Consider the following 9,349-nt stretch of genomic DNA (forward strand, 5'->3'; position numbering starts at 1 on the left):
AAATACAGAATTTGAGGTAAAGTGCTCTTCCATTTAAACTATGAAAATTATGGGGTCAGTTTGACTTCATCTTTTTCAAAACTAAATTTTTTTAACGTCCTTCCGAAGCGGGCAACGGGATTTCAATTCCGATGACCGACAGCTTCTTACGGACAAACTCCACACCAAAAATAGTGCCGACAATGTTTAACTTTTAAAGAATAACATTTTTTGCTATAAAACATTGTAAAACTTACAACCATCTTATAAAATTTCTCTTAAGTCTGAGCTAAGTGATAATTTTCTATCAGACAATAGGCTCAAACCATTCCTCCACTTCAACCATCCAACTTGAATTCTACTAATTACATCCCCATCTATATCACCATCACTTTAAACAAAAAGATATCTAAGAGGTTCACTCCAAGCATGATCATCATATGGTGCAAAGCACAAAACTTGTTGAAGATAATGTTATTAAGATTCCCCGACAGAGGTCATTGGTATTTGAAAGACTCACAGTTACTGAAGCCCCAACTGTGAGGAGAACTGTGGTCGACTAAAAGATTCCAGTGGTGCATGTTCATCAGTTTGCTAAAACACCTACACCAACCCTTTCAAGGATATATTCATTTCACTTTTTGTCTCTAAATGTAAATCCACTCATCCTCCTGAGCCTTCTCATCTCAGCAACGCTTAATTTAATTTTATGTTCCACTTTTACATAATAGCATTTTGTGTTATAAAACATTGTAAAACTTACAACCATCTTATGAATTTTCCCTTAAGTCCTATCTAACTGATAATTTTCTATCACACAATAGGCTTGAACCATTCCTCCACTTCAACCATCCAACTTGAATTCTATTAATTACATCCCCATCTATATCACCATCACTTTGAACAAAAAACCCAATATATCTAAGAGGTTCACTCCAAGCATGATCATCATATGATTGATGTTTACTGTGAACAAACCTTCTAAGATAGCTCCCTCTAACCTTCCCTATTACTGGAGCAACACCAACCATTTCAAGTATATATATTTTTCTTGCGTTCTGTCTAAAAGTGCAAAGCCACTCATCCACCAACACATTCACATCTCAACAACAACACTTAACTTATTTTTATGCTTCTCTTTTATAGGCCAACATATCTAACACATACTTCATTTTTCACATAAAACCCACACAATTCATATGCATTACATATCTAACACCTAAACTTCGAATTCCACAAAAAAAAAAAAAAAAAAAAAAAAAAAAAAAAAAAACCCACACAACTCCTATGCATTGCATATCTAACACAAAAACATCAATTTTTACATAAAAAAGAGACAAAAAAAACCATAAATCTCATGAAGGGAAGACTCAAGAGAAAAGAAATATTTACCTAAGGTTGGAAAAAAAGGATTGCTTGCCGAAGTCGGGATTTTGTCGGTGGAACATGCCTGAGATGTCAGACTGCTCGGTGGAGGAGAATTCACATCGAAGTCACAAGAGCTAAGGAGAAATGAAATAGGGAAGAGCGAATGAGGATCTATCATGTGGGAATTATATTTTAGGGCACTTGCATCTACTTTGTGTGAATTAATTTCGATAAAAATTCTTTAGCATCAGCTTTACCTACAACCACTTTGACGTTGTTAAGTGAATATAAAATGTTAATGCAAAATGCGACAAAAAATTTATGTCGACCAAGGTTTGACACAAATAGGTTGCATCAACATATTGTCGACACAAGTGAGACACAATGCTCCATGCAAATAATTAGTGTCCATGTTCACACAAATCTAACGCTTCTATTTGTATTAGAATTTGTTGGACACAAATACTGACGCTAATTTGCAAATTTCCTATACTAGGCCCACAAGCGGAAGATCAAAAGACCCACTTACTTGACTCTATGCAATCCGTTGAGTCATGGTTGGGGGTTGACAGAGTGTTGACCACCAAAATTAAGGGCTAAGGCCAATCAAGATGAACATAGACATCAATCTACCTATTACCACAACCTGACTCGAGGAAAGAGTTCAGTATCACTAGGAATCTCCTGGACTCTCCTGAGATTCCTGATCTAAGGCCAAAAACTGATAATAACAAAGAACACAAACATCTAGAATAATCTTCGCATACTACAAAAAAAGTATTTAAAAATAGCAAAACAAATGATGTCTTTTATGCATCGAAATTTAGGTAAAAAATTTTCGCATTACCTGTAGATACTAAGGAGTCACAACCACGGTTGCTGTCCAGCTCACCCAAATGAGGTTCGGGATTGAAGAGAAAATTAAATCAAAGTTAGATGAGATCCAGCGTCAGGCAGAGCATCAAGGAAAGCAACTAGCTTCATATGAGTTTGAGGAAGAGTAAGATGATGATGATGGGAGGTCAAATGATAAATAAATAGATGTATTATTTATTCTACATTTTTCTTTTTTGAAATAATTCGATCAAACGAAATTTTCATTGTACATATAGTATTTATTTTACTTTTGTGTTTATTACTATCTTATTAACTACTTGGATGGTTAAAATCAATAGTGTGTTATGTAGTTAGATGTATATGTGTTTTACAATTGCAGGTGTGGAAATCACATTGTTGGATGTATTTTTTTCTGCTACAGGTTTTTAATGGCCTAACGATGACTATCTGACGGATTAGATCGATTGCGATTTAAATCGACTAGAACCCGTCAGTTTTAAGGCAAATTATTAAAGTGTCAACGGCTTTCTAACGCCACTAAAACTTGTGGCCAAATAATAAATGTTTCAGGTTATTAACGGAAGCTGCTCATTGGTAATTACTACCGATGATTTACCGACACGTAATTGACTAAAGACACTCCAACAACTTTTAGTCTGTCACAAACATTGTAATGATGTGCAATCGACTCTTCGGGTTACACTTAATATATATGGTCCTTACCGTCAAAAACACTTCAAAAGATGTTGGTCGTCAGTAAATAAAATATTTGAAAGCCATTGAAAATTAAAATTCCGACGACTTTTTAATTAATTCTAACGGTTTAAGACTATCGATAGTAGGCTAATTTTTTGTAGTTTCATCAATGAATGAGCTATCTATCAGATTATGACGCTTCACCCCTACCTGGTAGCCTAGTCTCGTTCCGCCGACAGGAAATCCTCATCTAGGGATCAATAGCAACAACTAGACTAGAATAACTGACCGATAAAGCCAAGTTGACCGAGCTAAGTCTTGCCAACCAAAAGACCATCAAAGGCCGACCAACAATCATGATTCAACACAGTCAAATGAGCAGATCTTACTAAACTAAGACCCGTTGATTTCAGCCGACCGAGTCATATGATAGCCAATATGTAGACTTATACATCTAAACTGTCTAAAATATTATATAACAACCTCTTTAAATTAGGGGCAAACAAGTAACTTTATAAATTATATCCCCTCTTCTATAAATAAGAAAAGATCATTTTATAACAAAAGGAAAATCGATAAGACTATTTATTGTTCATTATTGTGCATCTCTCTCTCTCCCGCTCTCTCTCTCTCTCTCCCCCCCTCTCTCTCTCACTCCTGACTTAAGTTTTATTCCTTAGGTGTGATTCACGAACATATCAAGATTCAACAACATTAGAATCTCTTTTGTTTCTTCTCAGTGTGTGAACCTTGATGACATATAAAGGGTTGTGAAGGAGCTCAAAGAAAAAGCATGCACTAACAAGAGTTAGATGCGAAGAATTCCAAAGACTATATGATTTAAGTTAAATTCAAGGAATGTCAAAATTTACTAATTTTTATATTTAAGGGAAAATTGAAGATATATATATATATATATATATATATATAATATCCTTGGGTGCTCGAACATATCAAGATTCAATAACATTAGGATCTCTTTTGTTTCTCCTGAGTGTGTGAACCTTGATGACATATAAAGGGTGAAGGAGCTCCAAGAAAAAGCATGCACATAAGAGTTAGATGCGAAGAATTCCCAAGGCTATATGATTTAAGTTAAATTCAAGGAATGTCAAAATTTACTAATTTTTATATTTAAGGGAAAAATGAAGAGAAATAAGAAATATATAATAAATAGGAGTAATCATACAATAAAATTAGTGACATGTGTAAAAGTAAAACAAGTAGTGAGAGAGATTGTGACAAATAGGAGTAATTATATTCTTTGTCCTTACTAGAGATGCTATAAAGAACATTGGTTAATCTAAAGTTTGAAAAGTTATGAAGACGGGCTAGGCATGGAAGATACTAGCTCTTATTATAGAGTTCCCTCTTATCCCTTCACTTGGAGGCTAACATCTCACATTAAGGCCTAAAACAATAAAGTAAAATCATCACAATATATTCTCACTCTACTCAATTTTATATCCTACACATGCATATTAATTCATTACAAGAGGGAAGAGTAAAGAAAACTACTCACTACACATGGATAAACAAAAAGAACTTTTCATTGAACAAGACTTTCAAACCATATAAACAAAGTACTAAATTCAAATCAAAATACAATAAAAATGCTTATCTCTAATGGAAATCAAACTCTCCTTGTATAGCAAAAACAAACTCCTTACAAACCTCTCCAAGAACAAAGTGAAAAGAAAAGAATAAATCTCTCACTCTTTCTCTTTTTCTGTCACCTTGCCGCCCCACTTGGGGCTCACACCCAAACCTTATTCTTCTTCTCCAAGTATTCTTCTCCTATTCCTATTGATTCAAGAGTTCAAGAGTTATTTTAAAAACATTTCCAAGCCTTAGTTATCATTTCCTGAGAGATTCTTAAGTGTCTCTTCAAAACTGTCCAGATTCAATGAATCTTCCAAAATGTGTCTTAAGTGTCTCTTCAAAACTCTATATAACCACCCCAAATTCTTTTATAAAGTCCATTTTATCATTTCCAATGAATTCCTCAAGAGATGCACGAAGTAACGCTTCAAAAATCGTCAAAATCTGATGTATATTTTAGAAGATATGTTGAAAACCGTCTTTGGCGCCCAAGTGCCATTTTTGGGCGCTTAAGCGCCCCTCACTCTATCTTGTGGCACCTAAGCTCCATATTTGGGCGCTTAAGCGCTGGGCACAGGCACTTAAGTGCCCGATTTCGGTCACCATGGCCCAGTGTGCCCCGATTCGATTTGATTTGCTCTGGTTTGCTCCTTTTTGGTCCTTTTTTTTTCCTTTTGCTCCAATCACTCCAAATTCTTCAATTTGATGTACATACAACCAAAAATATAAGAAAACATACCTTTAAAGTGCAATTCATTATAAAAAAAACAAAAAAAAATAGTATATTTTTAAGCGTATCAGAGACTAAGGGCCCACACGCGGAAGACCAAAGATTCATAAGTGAAATATTAAAGGTCAGAATCATAAGATTAAGCGTTCCCTAGTAGAATATCGAAAGTCTTTCCTGACCAGGTGCAACCCCTCGTAAGCCAGGGTTGAAGACTAGCAGAGTCAAGGCCCCATCTTAACTAAGGAATAAAGCCTACTGAGCTGAGGGGAGACATCAATCCTCGTCATAACCCTACTCAAGAAAAGAATTTAACATTGTCAGCTATCTCATAGACGCTACTGAGACCTCTCACACGAGGCCAAGAATTAGTCATCACATAACCACATAGATCATCCCCGAAGGATCACCTCGTTGAGGAGTAAGCTACTTATCGGATTACGACAATTTACTCTCTGCCTGATAGCCTTGTCTTGCCCCACCGATTGGAGTTCCTTATTAAGGAATCAACAATCGACAACTAGACTAGCATTGTCGATGGAGTCGAATCTCACTAACCCAAAGACTATCAAGCTAGGTTCTTTCGGCAACCCCAATTTAGTGAAGGCGAACGAGCCTATATATGTAAAATACTTAAAATTACTATCTTGTAACATCTCATTAAAACATGGGCAAATATGTAACTTTATATATTGTACTCCCCTCTGACAAATGACTAATCGACAATTCAAATTAATATATATTATTGTGCGTGCGTCGCACACACACACACACACTCTCTCTCTCTCTCTCTCTTATCTTAAGATCTATTTTTTCGATGTGTTTCACAAAAAAAATTGGCATAAATTAGACTTTTAGTTGTTTGGGCAGGGATTAAGTTAAGTTTGGCTTAAATCCTTGCTTTAAGGTTGTTACTAAACAACCCCTTAGTGTTAACCATATTTAAAAAGTATTAATATAATTTTAGTTAATTAAAAAATATTATAATTGATCAAAAGGTTAGAAACAATTCATTAAAATCCAAGATAACGTATTTTGTTTTATTATTCAATTTGATGTTTTATTATTTCCATTTAATAATAAATAAGGCCATTGATGAGCCAAAAAAAAAAAAAAAACTAATCTTAGCCATTGTAAGCTCAAACTCAATCATTCATCAAGCTCAAAACCCAATCTAAATTGCCCCCCTACTTTCTCTCCACACATTTATACCCAAAAGATAACCACTCTAATATAGTATAAATCATATTTATTTTCCTTTATAAAAAAATAATAATAATAGAAATTAAAGAAAAAGCATGAAATAATATCCATTGAAGAAACATAGCCATATCCAAATTAACCATGCACTTACAAGGGCGTTTAAACAGCCACCCGTTTGAGAGACTCTCACTCCATTCCTCTAAAATAATGAAACTAAAACTCAGCCTTCCATTACAAATGCTGATTATGGCTTTTCATCCATTCATCACCACTATAAATATATACATCCATACAATGAAGGATTTACATTCATCACCAGCATCATGATGCATTCCTTGCGAGCTTTCCACATTCCTCTCTCCTTTTTTCTTCTGTTCTCGTTGCTTCTGACAACAAACGTCTCCGGCAAAGTTGCAGGCCAGCACCAACATCACGGCGGTCCCGGCTCCCTCCGGCAAACTTTGCCGAACCCCCACCGACAGCACCGCTACCATGGCAAGTTTGTGCTCGGCCCGTGGTCCCGAGCACACGCCACATTCTACGGGAAGCAGGGATGGTTCTGATACAAGAGGTAATAATTAATCAAATGGTATAATTCTCTAATTAAAATTGAAAGCCATGTATTGTTAGAAATTCATATATATGCATTACAAAAATGCAGGGGGCGCATGCGGGTATTCCGACACCATAGCGCAAGGCTACGGCTTACAGACGGCGGCATTGAGCACCGCACTGTTCAACGATGGGCTGTCGTGCGGCGCTTGTTTTGAGATAATATGCGTGGATGATCCCAAGTGGTGCAACCCGGGCAGGCCTTCCATCTTCATCACCGCCACCAATTACTGCCCGCCAAACTACAACCTCCCCAGCAACAACGGCGGTTGGTGCAACACCACCCCGCCCCCACTTCGATCTCACCCAGCCGGCTTTTCTCCATATTGCACAATACAAGGCGGGCATTGTTCCCGTGTCTTACCGAAGGTGAGTCTTCTTTCGCTAAAGTTTGGTGTCATTATAACTGTCGAGTGAGTTAGATGTACATGATTCATTTAGGGATATGTGTATGTTTAGGGTTCCATGCAAGAAGCGAGGAGGAATGAGGTTCACCATGACGGGAAACCCATACTTCAACATGATACTGGTGTGGAATGTGGCCGGAGCAGGTGATGTCCGGAATGTTGAGGTGAAAGCGCACCGGCGTCCGTGGAGGACATTGAGGCATAACTGGGGACAATACTGGGAGACCAATGCTAATCTCGTCGGCCAATTTCTGTCTTTCAGAGTCACCGCCGGTGATGGTCGCCGCTCCACCTCGTGGCATGTTGTTCCTTCAAACTGGCAGTTCGGACAAACCTTTGAGGGCAAGAACTTTAGGTTCTGAAACTGAAAAAAGATTAAGTAGCATGAATTAGATTAAAAAGACTTGTTATAGTTTCAATTTAGTTCGACCTATTGCACATCAATGTGCCATGCATAATGCATTTTATTAAATACGTCTATTATTATAAGAATTATTACGTCCATTTCTTGTACAATATATAGCATGTGTGTTTAAATGCATATAATGATCTATTTTTTATGAATTGTTATATATTTTTTGAAAAGTTTTCATGCATAGAATCCAATTCCTATGCTTTTAATTATCTCACAATCAAACTTTGGTTTTTACATGATAAATACACTGATCTAGGTATGAAATGGTGATTACTTTATTTTCATCTTTTTATACATAGAAAAATGTGGTTATCATATAAAAATAAAAGTTTGGGTGTAAGATAGTTAAATGTATAAGAATTGGGTACTATGTATGTAATTGGAAAAATATTACATCAAGACTCCTAACGTAGAGCTGCGTTTCGAGTCCACTTATATGCGGATATGTGGAGGTGACAGATAAAAAAAAATCGTTTTAGCGCAGGTGAATATTCCTTCTGTGTTATTTCACATTATTCAGGTGTTATTGTTGTGATATTCATATGTTATTGTGTTCTGGGAATATTCCCGGTGTTATAATAACACAATAACACATCAATAACATCACAATAACACATGAATAATGCGGAATAACACAAGAGGAATATTCTCCTGTTTTGCCGGACCATATCACAGGAAAACACGCGTTTTCTTGAACCCATGTGTCCGGAGCAAACTCCGAACGTAGCTCTACGTAAGGAGTCCTGATGTAATATTTTTCCGTATGTAATTTCCCATATGTATATTTTTTGTTAGATTTATATAGTTATTTCTTAAATAATGATTGTAATATTTTTAATGCTTTGAATTTTGCTTGAAAAGTATTAATGACTCGAAAATCAATTCAAATTTTGGCTCGGATTGAGATCAAATCGAAATAAACAAACCGGGATATGAGCCAAATCTTTGGATCGAATTTTCTTAAGCTGATTTCGAACGGTGCAGAATTGGCTCGAACTTGCTCTCAAAATCGGCTCCAAATATTTTTTTATTTATAAAAATTATATATAAATGTTAACTAAAATTGGATATAACGTGTGACAGACCAATTATGAAAATCACAAGTCGTTTTTAGCCAATCCGAGCTGGAATAGATCCAAATAACTCAATCTCAGTAAACTAGTTTCAATTTTGAGCCGGATTGAGCCAATTCTGAGCTAAAATAGATCCAAACAACTCAATTTGAGCTAGCTCGATTTGCTTTTCAGCCGAATAAAGCTTGATTCAATTTCGAGCCTAGTTGGCTCGAAATCAAATATAACAAGCACAAGCCAATTTCGAGCTGCATTCAATCCATTAGAGATAGATTTCGAATCGACCCCCGTTAGACTCAAAATCAGATCTTTAACAACCCTACAAATATTAATTAGCGGAGTTCATGTTAAATCATAATTTATATGATATAATATTCATTTGTTTCTAGGATTTTTTAATTAAAATTTGTTCTATTATATATATATATAT

At 35.8% G+C, this 9,349-nt stretch overlaps 1 pseudogene; it reads left to right on the plus strand.

Moving 5' to 3' along the window:
- The first annotated feature begins 6,733 nt into the window (after window positions 1-6,733).
- LOC110025104 lies at window positions 6,734-7,927 on the plus strand (annotated as a pseudogene).
- The last annotated feature ends 1,422 nt before the right edge of the window (window positions 7,928-9,349 follow it).

Source organism: Phalaenopsis equestris, unplaced genomic scaffold (assembly GCF_001263595.1).
Source record: "Phalaenopsis equestris unplaced genomic scaffold, ASM126359v1 Scaffold000288, whole genome shotgun sequence".
Classification (NCBI taxonomy): domain Eukaryota; kingdom Viridiplantae; phylum Streptophyta; class Magnoliopsida; order Asparagales; family Orchidaceae; genus Phalaenopsis; species Phalaenopsis equestris.